We start from the raw sequence: 6209 nt of genomic DNA, 5'->3' as shown, positions 1-6209 counted from the left end.
TGACAATATACAACCTTGACGTACTCCTTTTCCTATTTGGAACCAGTCTGTTGTTCCATGTCCAGTTCTAATGGCTGCTTCCTGACCTGCATACAGGTTTCTCAAGAGGCAGGTCAGGTGGTCTGGTATTCCCACCTCTTTAACAATTTTCCACAGTTTGTTGTGATCCACACAGTCAAAGGCTTTGGCATAGTCAATAAAACAGAAATAGATGTTTTTCTGGAACTCTCTTGCTTTTTCGATGATCCAACAGATCTTGGCAATTTGATCTCTGGTTCCTCTGCCTTTCCTAAAACCAGCTTGAACATCTGGAAGTTCATACTTCACGTATTGCTGAAGCCTGGTTTGGAGAATTTTGAGCATTACTTTACTAGCGTGTGAGATGAGTGCAATTGTGCGGTAGTTTGAGCATTCTTTGGCATTGCCTTTCTTTGGGATTGGAATGAAAACTGACCTTTTCCAGTCCTGTGGCCACTGCTGAGTTTTCCAAATTTGCTGACGTATTGAGTACAGCACTTTCTCAGCATTCTTTTAGGATCTGAAATAGTTCAACTGGAATTCCATCACCTCCACTAGCTTTGTTCATAGTGATGCTTCCTAAGGCCTATTTGACTTCACTTTCCAGGATATCTGGATCCAGGTGAGTGCTCACACCATCGTGATTATCTGGGTCATGAAGATTTTTTCTGTATAGTTCTTCGGTGTATTCTTGCCACCTCTTCTTAATATCTTCTGCTTCTGTTAGGTCCCTACCGTTTCTGTTCTTTATTGAGCCCATCTGTGCATGAAATGTTCCCTTGGTATCTCTAATTTTCTTGAAGAGATCTCTAGTCTTTCCCATTATGTTGTTTTCCTCTATTTCTTTGCACTGATCGCTGAGGAAGGCTTTCTTATCTCTCCTCGCTATTCTTTGGAACTCTGCATTCAAATGGGAATATCTTTTCTTTTCTCCTTTGCTTTTCACTTTTCTTCTTTTCACAGCTATTTGTACAGTCACATAGTCATAACCTTAGGAAAAGTCCTCAATATCTGTAACTCTATTTCTGTTTTGTAGATAAGTTAGTTTGTGCCCCTTTTAGGAGAAATTATGAAGTTAGGATTGACATACACACACAGTGCTGTGCCAAGTCATCTCCGTCATGTGCGACTCTTTGCAACCCCATGGACTGTAGCCCGCCAAGGTCCTCTGTCCATGGCCTTCTCCAGGCATGCATACTGGAGTAGGTTGCCATGCCCTACCCCAAGATGTCTCCCCAACCCAGGGATCAAACCCCCGTTTCCTGCAATTCTCTGGCATTGCAGGCAGATTCTTTACCACCGAGCCACCAAAGAAGCCCTGACATATATACACTACTATATATAAAATAAATTAACTATTAAGGACCTAATCTGTAGCACAGGGAACTCTACTCAATGCTCTGTAATGACCTATATAGGGAAGAATCTTTTAAAAAGTTTATATATGTATATGTATGTACAGCTAAACTAATATAACATTGTAAATCAACTGTACTCCAATAAATTTTTTTAAAAAAAGAAAAGCCCTTGAAACCTTATGTTTTCATCCTTCTCGATGCTCAACTGTAGCATTTGATACTCCATAGTATATGAAAAGATTTTTGTTTTAATTCTAATAAAGATTTTTTAAGAGCCCAGAAGGAGAGGTAAGGCAGACCAACTTCCTCTTGAAACATCTTAATTGATCCTTCCTCTTTCCTCCTTACTGAGGATGTTGACTGTCCCCTCCTTCACTGACCCTCCACCAGCTTGGAGAAAGTTTTCTCTACATTTCTCTCCTCTCTTACTCAAGAATAGTAACTATGTCTGTGTGTTGATCCAAACTAATGGAAAAATAAGATAAAATTTAAATGTTCATTCAACATTGATTTCGGTCTACTTGATGGCTAGATCCCCCGCTCCTATTTTTCTCTGAGACATCTTGTCCTGGATTCTGAGTACGCACAGCAGTGTCAAAAGACCATTTGCACTAAAAGCACTTGTATTCAGCCCATCAGTCCACACCTGAGAGCAAGCATCATCCCTTCTTCTCTTTCTCCTTTGATCACAAGCAGTAGTACACAAGCTGTGGGCTTGAAATCAATATATTCTCTCTCATAGCATCCCTATTATAAGAATGAGAGGGGTTGAAATGTAAAGTTCTAATTTACTAGATGTTTATGTGTCATGTAAGCAAAACCTAAGTGTTTCAGTCTAAAATGACATTTCTGGTCACAGAGCCTGAGCTTTCAACCCTGCCTTACTCCCGTGTGGCTGCAGATTGAGAGCAAAATAAGAGTAACCAGCTATTGCTACGACGTCCAAGAAGGCAAACAGATGACATGCTGGAGATGTGTTTAGTCTCTGATAAACCATAATATAGTCATTTGAGTTACTGGCATGACTGTTTAGTTTTCTGTTACTTTCACCTTCAATGACCATGCAAAAAATTCAAACAACCTACCTGGCAATTTTTTTTTTAAGAGGATTTTGAAAATTGCAATGCAGTCAATTTCATGGTGATTTGGTGCTCAGAATATCAATATTTCTCTTACCCTGACCTCCAATAATCTATTCTTCCTCATCATTTCTAGATTTCAAGATGCACAACGCCTAGTAATTTCTCCATGTTCTATTCTCGTTTGGTATAAAAGCAAGCAGCAATATATTTACATTCAATTTAGATAGATCACTGCTTCATGTGATGAGATTTAAGGTGACTTACAGCTAATTGGAACAAAAACAACAGTAAGTGTGTTTGTCAGGTGTGAGTGCAATAGCCATTCAATTCACAGATTAAAATGCTGTCCTTTTCATTTGCAGATAGGACTTTTGCTGGCTTTGGCAGTGCACTGTGGGTTTTTCATCTCAAGCATGCCTGAGATGAGCCATGGTTAAGCCAAAGAGAGTATAGTCATTTCCTAGGACTGCCATAAAAAACCAGCTGGTTTAAAATAACAGACCACAAACTGGGTGACTTATAATAACAGAAATTTATTCTCTCACAGGTCTGAAGACTAGAAGTTTGAAAGCAAGGCATTAGCAAGGTTAACCTCCCTCCAGAGGCTCTAGAATAGAATTCTTCCTCGCTTCTTCTAGCTTTTGGTGGTTGTTCAGTCGCTAAGTCATGTCCTACTCTCTGCGCCCCCATGGACCCCAGGCCTCCCTGTCCTAAACTATCTCCTGGAGTTTGCTCAGACTCATGTCCCTTGAGTCGGCAATTCCATCCAACCACCTCATCCTCTGTCACCCACTTCTGCTCTTGCCCTCAATCTTTCCCAGCATCAGGATCTTTTCCAATGAGTTGGCCCTTTGCATCAGCTTCTGGTAGTTACTGGTAATCCATCAGTGGTCCTTGGCTTGTAATTTATCCCTTCAACCTCTGCTTCCATTGCCTTCTCCCCTATGTGTCTTTGTGTCTGTTTTCTCTTCTTGTAAAGACCCCCACCCATCATCAGATCAGGGTCCACCCTAATCCAGTCTGACCTCATTGTAATAAATCACATCTGCAAAGACATGGTTTCCAAATAAGGTCACATTCTGAAGTACTGGGTGGACATGAATTTGGGGGAGACACTATTCAACTCAACACAGGGATGCTAAGGAGGGATTCAGGTGGTGTGAATTCTTCCCTGAGATTTGTCAAAAGCCAATTGTGCAGCACTGGATGGTCACTTTACCACTGGGCCTCAGCGCCTTGCCTTACAATGAAGGGCTTTGAACTAGATGCTCTCTGAGAGCCCTCGAAGACTCTAGCTGTTTGTGATTCTTTCAGACACTCAGTGTCAACACTGTCTCAATTTCCCCTTATGAACAATGGCATAAACTTAGCAGCCAGCTGCCCAGCCAGGGAGCAGGGCTCATGCAACAGGGCAATGGTAAATGGTCCCCTATTAGATAGCTCAGTCAGTGAGAGCGTAAGTTTCAACTTGGCCTTCACGCAAATTCAATCTTAAGATACAGCATGAGATAGAAATCGATGGAGTTTTTACAGCTCAAAAACTATGATTTATCCCTAACATGTTTATTTTAAAGTCTATGGAAAAGCTTTCCTAAGGCATGGTAGAAAGTGAAACAACATAATAACATCTGTTTTGTTTTCTCATAACTGAATTTGGTTTTTGCAAGCTACATGTTCTCACAACTTCTTGGCACCAGAGTAATGTTGATAGAGATCATTCCATACAATGAACTTTTAAGTAATGCCTTTTCCTGGGTCACCTATATTTTTATAAAAATATATCCTCATGAACGTTATTAAGGGGCTGTCTAAAGCTGAGACATGAAAAAAACAATATTTTTCTACCTTTAGAACTCTGTATCTTAAACAAAACTTGTTGGAGAAGAAATAGTGTGCAGTCAGCTGCCAAGAGTCAAGGCAGGATTTGATTTCTAGCTCTGCCATTCTGTAACTGTGTGATTTTAGGCAAGTTAATTAACCTCTCTGTCTCTTTCCTCATTTGAAAAATAAGGCTAAAAATATTTTCTTTCATAAGGAACCCATAAGAGATGAAAAATAATATAAAACTCACATAGCTCAGTACCAAGCACTGAGGAGAAAAAGGAGAATCCAAGTGAAAAAAACGTGGTAGGAAGCTGAAATTTACACCCTTGCCTCATCCCCCAAGCACCCATGCTTTCTTCTTCCTCTGTATCAGCACAACCTTACATATTTCTCTACCCACATTCAGAATTTAGGATTGTAGCTGTTCTCATGTTTCTTCTCTTTGAAGACAAATAACAAGCATGTCTCTTTTATCTTTTTCTCTCCAGTGCCCAGCAGAGTCAACACTCTCAAAATAAATAAATAAGTGACTTAAAAGAAATAAGTACTAGAAAAATTATTACGTGGATAGCTATTAAAAGATATAATAAAACCTGACTTTATTCACAAAAATAAGTTATTAAAAGTACAGTTAACATAGGCCCTGACCCCTAAATAATGTATTTGTTCATCTCATCTCAGAATAATCCTATCTTTTTCCTTCCCACATATAGATGTATACATCATATAATGTATGAGTTAGAGTGTGTGTGTATGTGTGTGTAGACAGGAAATGGCCATTGCTATTTTAAGATATATTTATATACTCAGAGTCCTTTTAATTGCTTACTTATCAACAACCTGATGACAAGTGACCCTGAGACCATCATTTTTACAGAAAAGATCCTGAGCCATAGAAAGCTGGAATGGCTTAGTGAGACGCACACAGTGAATCAATCAATGTCAAAGCAGATGCTAGAGTTCACAGCTAGAATCCTCTTTTTACCGCTTAGCATCACTGCACGAGTTATCGCTATTTGTAGTAGTAACTTCCTTCAAGAAATCTTAGGAGACTGGGGTTGAAAATGGATCTGAGACAGGTTGCCACCTCTCCTTAATTCTTCCCCATGCCCCAAACAGGCTATCTCGTTCATCTGGCAGCTTCACAGAGCTTCTGGTAATTATGTGCATATCTCTGCATCAGTGAGTAGAAATTAGCCATTGATAAGGAAAGCAGGGCAGAGAACCCTACTGCCCCTACATTCAGGAAGTCTGGAAGAGGTCTTGATATTGATTGGCCAGGAACTTTGCTGGTCAGACCTTTGGGGTTTTCTGTTTGTTTGTACTTTGTTCTTTACAAAGACTTACTTTTTTCAGAGCAGATTTATGTTTATAATGAAAATGAGAGGAAAGTACAGAGATTTATCATATACCTCCTTCCTCCATATATGCATGTTGTTGTTTAGTCACTAAGTCATGTCCGACTCTTTGCAACCCCATAGACTGTACCCTGTAAGGCTCCTGTCTCCATGAGACTTTTCAGGCAAGAACACTGGAGTGGGTCACTATTTCCTTCTCTAGAGGATCTGCCCGACCCAGAGATGGAACTCATGTCTCCTGCATTGGTAGGCGGATTCTCTACCACTGAGCCACCAGGGAAGCCCACCCATACATGTATAACTTCCCCATTGTCAATATCTCTAACTAGAATGATACAGTTTTTACCAAGGATGAAGCTACATTGATAGAACATCATCAACCAAAGTCCACAGTTCATTTGGTGTTGTACATACTGTGGGTTTGGACAAATGTATAACAACATAAATCCATCGTTATGATACCATAAAGAATATTTTCACTGCCCTAAAAGTCCTCTGTGATCTGTCTGCTCATCCCTCCTCTCCTTCCAATGCCTGGCAAATGTTAATCTTTTTATTGTCTCCACACC

General features: G+C 40.0%; 1 protein-coding gene across 1 annotated transcript in view; it reads left to right on the top strand.

Moving 5' to 3' along the window:
• Positions 1-6209, top strand: part of VWC2L (von Willebrand factor C domain containing 2 like) — a 181046-nt gene that overhangs the window by 73780 nt on the left and 101057 nt on the right. The window lies entirely within an intron of this gene.

The sequence above is a fragment of the Cervus elaphus genome, chromosome 8 (genome assembly GCF_910594005.1).
Source record: "Cervus elaphus chromosome 8, mCerEla1.1, whole genome shotgun sequence".
Classification (NCBI taxonomy): Eukaryota; Metazoa; Chordata; class Mammalia; order Artiodactyla; family Cervidae; genus Cervus; species Cervus elaphus.
This window is presented reverse-complemented; position numbering and strand designations above follow the sequence as displayed.